This window comes from Metopolophium dirhodum, chromosome 1 (genome assembly GCF_019925205.1).
Source record: "Metopolophium dirhodum isolate CAU chromosome 1, ASM1992520v1, whole genome shotgun sequence".
Classification (NCBI taxonomy): domain Eukaryota; kingdom Metazoa; phylum Arthropoda; class Insecta; order Hemiptera; family Aphididae; genus Metopolophium; species Metopolophium dirhodum.
Window position 1 is genome coordinate 148,038,981 of NC_083560.1, and position 10,262 is coordinate 148,049,242.

The 10,262-nt window shown below is 28.2% G+C and overlaps 2 pseudogenes; one reads left to right on the plus strand and one right to left on the minus strand.

Moving 5' to 3' along the window:
- Nucleotides 1-1,681: 1,681 nt before the first annotated feature.
- LOC132933298 (uncharacterized) lies at nt 1,682-5,020 on the minus strand (annotated as a pseudogene).
- An 835-nt stretch (nt 5,021-5,855) lies between these two features.
- On the plus strand, nt 5,856-9,442 carry LOC132934090 (uncharacterized; annotated as a pseudogene).
- The last annotated feature ends 820 nt before the right edge of the window (nt 9,443-10,262 follow it).

Genomic DNA, 10,262 nt, shown 5'->3' on the forward strand with positions numbered 1-10,262 from the left:
TCGATTTGTATGACTTTTTCACATCTAATCTTTCAAATATTTCAAGTAGCCAGTAGGATCCTATAGCCCCCTCTTGTACCCGCGCCTGGTACCTTGGTATGCTTGTATATTAGTTACCTATTTCAATTCTTATAGTTAATAAAAATTAGGTATGTATTATTTAATAAACTTCAATCTTATGTTAGCTTTAAAGCCTTTAGTCTTATATAATGATTAAAAAAAAAAGGAAACAACGAATGATGGTACAAGAATAAATAGTATTTGAGTACAATTGGACCCTTAAGTGTTTTTAATTAGGTACGTATCCCTATACTTATTTTATTAAATGATTTAACAAGTAAGTAGTAGGTATCTTAAATTACTTTAACTATGAAAATAATTTTACTTAAATTGTAAAATTTAAAAAAAAAGGAGAATAATATAGGTATGATGAAATTAATAACAAAATTTTTTATAAAGTAGGTATAACAATTTAAATAACAAAATTGATTTTGAACACTTATACCTATGTACATTTAGTTTCAGCAGAACTTACAAAACCAATTTTTACTTGGTATACTAGTTACAGAAACACATTTTGTGTGATACCATGACAAACAGTGATCACAACTTATTGTGTTGCTTATGCATTTCTTCTCGCATATTGGACACAGCCATAACGTGCGAGAACTTTTTTTTTTGCTACAATATTTTGTACTTTTTCCCAACCACAAGGCAAAAAATAATCTTTAACCTAAATTATAAAAATAATAATATATATATATTTATATTAATAACGTTGATTATATATATTATTTTACTTGAAATAAATCAACCATTTCGTCAATGATTGTATCTGGTACATCTGAAGATATGTCATGTTCGCTTATTTTCCAACCCATGTTCAAGACTTTATCAATAATATTATGACTACAGAACCAGGATAATATTAACTTATATCTATCGACATAGTACATAAGTTTAAATGGTTTTTTTATGAATGTTTTCCTTTTTTTTGGAAGTCCAATTACAGTTTGGAGGGATCCTTTGGGTTTACCTCTTCTTTTAATAACTGGAATTTTAATCTGAGAAAGATCTGAAAAAAGATAATTTTATACTTTTTTTTATTAAACTACAAATCAATATCTATTTTTCACTTTGTACAACATATAAATAGAAACACTTATTAATTTTAATAAAAATAAACAAATTATTAGAATATTTATTTATGCGTAGATCTGATCTGAGATTGTATGCAATTAAACATACCAAATTTTTTAATTTCTTGTTCCAGATTAAAATTAGATGGATTTGATGAGGAAGAAACCTGTAAACATAAATTATGAATATATTTTAAATAAATTAAAAAAAAAAAAATATTTTTTATAAATTACTGTTAACTGAACACTTTGATTATCAGCTTGTATGGTTTTATTACTTGACTGTATCTAAGTGACAAATAAAAAAAAAATCAATATAATTTTAATGGATTCTAATGCTGAACGCAATTTAATTACTATACCATTTCATAGTGCTGTATCGAATTAGTGGGGGAACTATGAACCATTGCTACAGATGACTGAACCTAGAACTGACAGTTAAATTACACATATACTTAACAAATTATATAAATAAATATGTTATTTACCATATTTTCATCCAAAATTAATTTATTAGGTGTCATATTATCACTGTTTTGATTCTAAAAGTAAAATGTAGTACAATTTACCTCGTTTAATGATTCTCCTATGGGTATAACAATTATTTCTTGATGTTTTTCCCAATGTTTAATTATGTTTTTTAAAACTTCAATTCTATTATTATAAATAGAGTGTCAAACTTCAGAGGCTAATTGACACAGTTTAGTAGTAAAATTTGAAGCTTCCTTATATTTTTCAAATGCTGATTTTGGTGATTGTTTTTTTTTTTATGTTATATAACTTATACTATCTTGCACACTGTCTGGTGGATTGATTTGTGGTTGAAATGCATTTTGGTTTTGAAGAAGATAGTTTTTGGTCCATCGGGGTAAACATAATTGTTGATCGAAAATGTCTAAATTATTTAGGTGTCGTTTTTTGATGATGTGGCGGCATGGCAACTTCATCGATCGAAAAAACTTACAATCACATAATGTTATAGTAACACCAATATTTTCAAGTGAATTGTTGTCCATTTTGAGACTAGCAAGATATTCTTTTTCGACATGACTAAAAGAATACTGAGTTAGATGATCAGAATATTTTTTGATTGGAAGTATACAAATGATATACAAATGATATAACTGGTATTTTATGAATACTTTTTATTGCTTTATGGTCTCGTTCGGTTCTTTCAATGTGTAATTCAATAAAAAAATTAGTCAGAAATTCTTCTAGGGAACTCTGTTTTCTAATTACAGATTTTAAATTTCGATTTAATGACTGTTCTGTTATTTGTAAAATTTAAGTAATTATCATTTATGAATGCATCCACCCATTCATCTTTGATGGGATTCCAATTATTATTGAAATACTTCATCACTTGTGTTGGCAATAACTGTGTCATAGATTCATAGGTTTTTTATACTCCTCAATAGATTTTGAATAGGATATATTTTGGAAATATTCTTTAGTAGTTGATTCTTCACATGGAGTAATACCTAATTTATTTGTAGTAATTTCACGTTTGAAAATTTGAAATACATGAAATTTACACAATAATAATTTAGATGTTGGGAAGTGATGCCTCAGAACGTTTCTCATGTTTTCATCTTTGTCAGTCATGAACGTCTTGATCAAAGAACTACAATTGTTTTTATTTTTGAATGTTGAAATTAACCAGTCAATGTATTCTTTTATTTCACCTATTAGTATTCCAACAGCTATTATTTCTGAGCTTCCAATTGAATCTTCGATAATAAATAAATACACAACACCGCCAAAATGTAATAGTTTGTATGTACCATCAAGAAGCACAATTTCAGGATATGAATCAAAATTATTTTTTATGTCTGCATTTTGAAAAAATAAACCCCTAAATTCATTATTTTCCACCAAGACTTCATACTGACAATTATGTTTTTTTAATATTGGTAAGCAATCGTTCAAATCATTTGTGTATGTTTCTTTATGTTTGGATATATTTGTTATATCTCTCAATAATAGAGTTTTACCAGAAGAATCGGATAAATTTTTTAAAAGAAGTTTTTTGTTGGGCCTTAATGCCTGAAGATTAGTAGCTTCATTCAAAATATTTTGGTTGAGTTTTCTTTGTTTTGGAAGATGGCTAAATGTTTTTCTATAAGTACCAAACAAATGAATAGTTAAAATATTATTTTATTAAATAGATTATAGGACATTTGAACTTCTTGACAAAGGTAAAAATAAATTAATAAAGTGAGATGAAAATTATTAACTGTGGAAAATTAAGTGAATTCAATTAAAATGCTTTCAGTTAAAAGTTCACAAAAAAAAAATTTAACTAAGTTGAAAGTTAAGATAGAAAATAAAATTTAATTAAGTAAGTTATTTTTTTTCAAGCCTGAATATTCATAAAACATAAAATGCCATGATGTTTATTGTTTAGTGTTTACACAAACATTTACTAGGACGTTATATACTATGCAAAGATAAAACATTAAATTGTTATTATTACCAGAAACTTATAGGCCACATCTATACATAATTAAAGATAAATAATTGTTTTGAACCGCAAATAAATAATATGATTATTATACGAAACCAAAAAATTAGTTTTGTCAAAATTAACTTAACCGCACGGTAATGACAATTAACTATAAAAAGTTAAGTTAAAATGATAAAAATTTAAATTGAATTATCAAGTAATGTCCACCTTTGCTTAAGAATATATAATCTGTCTAGCACCAAACTAAAAAGTGTTACTTAGATCATAGTTGTTTTATAACCCCATTGATAATTACTTTGTATTAGAATTGTGGTTATGTTCTTCTGATAAACTTTTTAAAACCAAATGTTCTCCATCTTTAGATATGGAAAAATAAATAAATGCATCACATTCTTGTTTGGATGTACTAAAAGAAATATATACCATATAATTATTAAAAAATAACCATATTTATAGTAGTTTAATTCTAAATTATTTGAAGTATTTATTCAATAATAAAAAGGTGGGTAACTGGTAAGTGTATGTCACTCTGATTTAAATTTTCAATACTTAGCTATAAAAGTTGAACATTAAATTTTATAAATTTTTAACTAAAAAATAATTCTTACATTTTAAATTTGATACATTTTGTCAAAATTCGAACTTTAAAGTTTAAATTACCTATTATTTAAGAAAAATTGTGCCAATGTATTTTTAATATTTTTCAACTGCTATAGTAACAATATATGAGGAACCTTGTGTTAAATTTTCAAGCTTTTTTACCCAACGAATAAAATTTTATTGACATTATAGAAAAAAAACTAAAAATATTGGAAACTGAATAAGTCCTTAAACAGTTCAAAACAAATCAAAATATTTTGAAAATTTTACCGTGTATACCTAAGTATTTTTGTTTATTTTTTAACTTATAGTATTTAATTAGAAAAACGATCAAAAATGAATTGTAACAGACGTTGAATAATTTTGAATCAAAATATCTAAATAATTTTGATCACACTCAATTACATCATGCAAAAATAATTCAAAAATATTGCCTGGGGGTTGTGACAGTTCTTATTTTATACTTACAAAGTTTTACGATCAGTCTTTTTAATTTTTTGACGGAATTTCTGTCCTCCATGAATGCAGCTATATTTTATGTACGTATATTTTAATGATTTGTTGATTGAAGCATAACGATCAGATTTCATTATAATAGTAAATCCGTTATAGTACACATTTAACATTTTATAACACATGCTAATTAATAATACTTTTTTTTTTTAAATTATTATACCTACCTTTTTTCTGCCGAGTGCAATGTTCGATTGTCTCTTACCCAGTAGTCATTTAAGGATAACTGTTTATACTGAGTCATAAACACTTCAACATCTTCATAAGAATTAAACTTTTTACCAATATATTGGTTCGACATCATTACTTAACGAAAAATTAAACTTGACAGAACTCAACACAAGCACAACAATAAACAACTATAAGTGAACAACTTATAGTGATTCACTTATTAGTTATTTATAGCAACAAATAAATCCATACAAATCATACGATAACAGTTACTATTGTACGATCCCGGCAGTACCATAATTATTATTGTACGATCCCGGCAATACCATAATTATTGTACGATCCCGGCAGTACCATAAATTAATCGCGTTGGAAAAAAATCCAAGTCCCCGCGCATGCGCAATGATAAGAAAAAATTGTCCGGGACTGATAACATTTTGACAATTATCACGGAATTTCCGGGACTCTATCCACACCCAATATAATATCGCCGACTTCAGTCTGTCCAAAGCTACGAGATTACAGCTCGGCTGCGTTCATTACCTATTCTAATATAAAAATTCAACGTTTTTTCTACTTCGTTTTAAATTAGTATTATTATTATTATTATTTTTTTTTTATTTATTGAAATGTCGCATCAAATAATAAAATCTAATAAAAATACGGAAAAAGTTTGTTTTAATGGCCACATGTATACGAAACATTACAGTACTTTAATATCTGATGTTTGGAGGTGATCTAAGGCGTCGAGTCTCAAGTGTCCAGGCAAATTAAAAACATCGAAAGAAAATCCTTCTGAAATACCAATAATCGATAAAGCACATACTCATCCTCCAGACACGCATGAAGTTGAAGTCAATAAATGCTTAGCACGAATGAAACATAAGGCAGCAACTACGTCAACAAATCCAATTGAGATTTACTGTGAAGAACTTGGAAGCTTGGATAATGAAACTCGAGGTAAGATGCTACCATAAACAATTACTAAAAGAACTCTTCGAAATCAACGATCAAAAAATAATTTAAAAGAACCCAGACATATTTTAGATGACTGTGTAATCGAAGGTAAGATGAAAATACTATATTATAATTTAGGTATATTTTTTTATTGATAAATAGTTGAACAGTATTTTATTGATTACCTATCAGTTTTTTTAATATTTCTAAATATTAATAATATAATACATTATGTAATTACGATAAAACATTTTTAATTAAATATTTTTTAAATTTAAAGTATAGGTGACTGGGCACTCACAAATGATGGACTTAGATTATTACTAAAAGATAGTATAGAAGATCAATTTGAGGACAGAGTTATCATATTCGCCACTGATAAAGGGTTAAAACATCTTACCGAGGCGGATACATGGATGTTCGATGGTAACTTTGCAATGGCACCTTCTATTTTTCAACAATTATACGTAATAAGAGTCAAAATTCATGATTTGTATATAACTACTGTAAAGGAATAGCTTTACGCACTCAATTCATGTATTAGTATATAAGTATTATTATACTCGGAGAGGCAGTTCTCCTTGAGTTGTTATGGTCTCCTAGACCAGTGGTCGGCAACCGGCGGCCCGCGAGCCGCATCCGGCCTGCGAGTCTATTAAATACGGCCCGCTTTAAATTCTATAACAACGAAATTTAATTGAATATCATATCAAAAAAAAATCATATTGTATAAATATAGTTGAACGTTTCTATCAGTCATATAATAATGGATTTATAATTGTGGATATACCTTGACACTTTGACAGTTACCGATAAGATAGAGTAGATACGACGAGTGTATTTGGGTTATAATCTTAATTTTCGATTGTGCTCAGTAACATTGCGTTTTTCATACGGGTATGTGCGGTTTGCGTCGTGAGTAATTTTTATAACATTTTAATTTATATTTTATGTCTTATATTAGTAATCGTTTATTTGGCTGTTAATTTAAATTTTAAACTAGTTAAAATGAATGTCAGTAAAAAAAGAAAAATAGATTCTGAATGTCGTGTATTTCAACATAAATGGATCAATCAATACTTTGTTATTGAAAGTAAAGGAAAAGTCATGTGCCTTGTTTGTCGTGAATTAATTTCTGTATTGAAAGAATACAATATTAATCGGCATTATGAATCCAAGCATAAAGTTAAATATGACTCCTTATACGGACAGTTAAGAGAAATTGAAGTTAATAAACTACAAAAAGCTCTAACCAGAGAACAAACGATCTTTTCAAAAATAACTACTCAAAATAAAGCCATAATTTCTGCTAGTGTGAATGTAGCTATGTTAATTGCGAAAGAGGGAAAACCATTTACAGACGCAGAATTTGTCAAAAAATGTGTACTAAGCATGGCCGGTAATATTTGTCCAGATATTGTACATAAGTTTGAAGAAGTCCCCTTATCTGCTCGTACAATAACAAGACGTTTTGAAGATGTTGGTGACAATTTATTAAATCAACTGATAAAAAAAACGAAAACATTTCAATATTTTTCATTAGCACTTGATGAAAGTACAGATATCGTTGACTCTGCACAGTTAATTGTATTTATTCGAGAAATTAATGATAAGTTTGAAATAACTGAAGAAATTTCCGCCGTAAGTACTTTGAAGGGGACGACGCGAGGTGAAGATATTTTTTTACACGTTCAAAACGTTATATCTTCATTAGATCTTCAGTTACATAAGTTGGTTAGCATAACCACTGACGGAGCAAGAAATATGACAGGCAAAAATATTGGATTGCAAGCTATTATTATTAATGAAATGAAATTAAAAGAATTGTCACCACCGCTATTTTTTCATTGCATTATTCATCAGCATGCACTTTGTGCCAAAATTATGTCGTGGGATTCAATAATGAAAGAAGTAGTATCTATCATCAATTTTATACGAAGCAATGGACTGAATCATAGACAATTTCAAAGTTTTTTGATTGAAATTAATGCAGAATATGGCGATGTATTGTACTACACCGCAGTTAGATGGTTAAGCAGAGGTCGTGTACTTGAAAGGTTTTTCATGTTACGTCAGGAAATATATAATTTTTTGAAAGAAAAAGGAAAGGACGCTTCCATGCTTGAAAATCAAACTTGGATTTCTGAACTGGCTTTTTGTGTTGACATATTGAAGTATATAAATGAAATCAACATAAAACTACAAGGTAAAAATCAACTTATTCCTGATATGTGGTTTCATATTAAATCTTTTGAAATGAAACTGAAGCTATTACAAACTCACATTGAAAAAAATGAATTAACACATTTTCCGAATTGTAAAAAACTTTGAATCGTCAGAATTTTCATTATCAAGAGTTAAATTTGTTGAAGCTATTTCGATACTTCAATAAGAATTTAATAATCGATTTCAAGATTTCAAACGACATTCTCGATATTTTCAACTACTCGCCAATCCGTTTAATATTGATGTTGAATATATACCTGTTGAGCTTCAAATGGAAATAATAGATTTGCAGCCACAAGATATCTTAAAAGACTCATTCAAAGCATCGCCTTTACTTATTTTCGCTGAACTTCCTGCATCATTTTCAAAAATTAAAAATATAGCTGCGAAATACTTCAGTATGTTTGGATCCACTTACGTATGTGAACAGGCATTTTCTCATATGAAAAAAATTAAAAACCCATACCGTTCACGCTTAACTGATGATCATCTCCATCATGTACTTAGAGCCAGCACAAGTAATTTTAATGTGGAAATTGAAAAAATAATAAACAATATCCAACAACAAAAATCACATTAAGCCTATTAAGCAGTTGTAATTTCCATACTTTTATATTATAATAATATTATTAAAAACTGTAATTTTTATGTTCTATTAATCTATTATTTTAAAGTTTTAAACAGTTATTTTTTTTCTTAGTAAATAATTTGGAATATAAAATTTTAATTTTTATCTGGCCCGCGAACTCTTTTTAATTTATGAATGTGGCCCGGGAGTCTAAAAAGGTTGCCGACCACTGTCCTAGACGTAACCTCATAGTTAGAAACTATATCCTATTTTGGCAAACTAATCAAGGGGAGCGGCCAACAACAAGTCACGAGCGGTGGTTGCGAGAATAACAACTTATTGAACCAGCTACATACACCGGGGCGTCCATGCGCAGGATCCATCAAAGGAACCGACATCATATATAGGAGGGCTGGGAACACAGTAAAGACAGATGTACCTGGACCAGTAACGCAGAAGCGACTTCACGCCACTAGCCATATACAGGACGACGACGACTACTACTACTACTACTACTACTACTACTACTACTACTATTATCACGACCATACTATAAATTTTATATTTGTTCTAATAAAACATTGTATTATAAATCTAATTTGGCTACCATTATTTCCAAATCATCTACATAGTGAATCCCTGAAGGGGCAGCACGTAACACTACAGTATATTGTTTATTAGAAAAAAAAACGCAAACTACTTATGAATATACGTTACAATCGTTACTTAATGCATATCATAATCAAAACTTGTATCCAGACCCTATTAATGTCCATATTGACTTCGAAAAGGCAGCTATAAATGCAGTCACATCTATATTAGGTGAACATGTGAATATAAAAGGTTGTTTTTTTCATTTAACGCAAAGTACCTATAGGAAAATACAATCCCTTGGTTTAGTAAATTTATACACGGAGAATGAAAATTTTAGTTTGTTTTGTAGAAAAATTGATGCTCTAGCTTTTTTACCTGTTGATGATGTTCCAGCTGGAATTGACTATATTAAAAGTATTATGCCAGAAGAGGCTAGAGAACTAGTGAATTATTTTGATCAAACTTATATTTCGGGAATAAATAGACCAATTGGAATTTCACGGCCAGGTAAAAAAACCAAATTTCAAAATATTCCACCAATTTTTCCACCTGCTACGTGGAATGTACACGGAACAACTCTTAAAAATTTAGATCGTACTAATAATCAAACAGAAGGATTTAATCATCGATTTTCTAAGCTCGTTAGCTATAATCATCCCTCTGTTTGGACCCTGATTAAAAAATTAGATTAGAGATAGATTCAGATAGCACTAAAATAGCTCAATTTGATATAGGTAATTTACGACCAAAAAAAAAAAAAAAAATGTATGAAAATATGCAAGAAAAGTTATTTTTACTGTGTACAAAATACAAGAATAATAATGATGATAATTATATCGAACACTTCTTAAACGCTGTAGCTTATCATATACGTTTTAAATAAATACATTTGTTTGATTCGATTTTTTTTAACAAACTATAATATGTAATACTTATTTGTCAATTTTAACAGTACAATTTAATATACTTATGACTTATTATAATATAATTATATACATAATATATTTAATATATTTAACTAATTAAT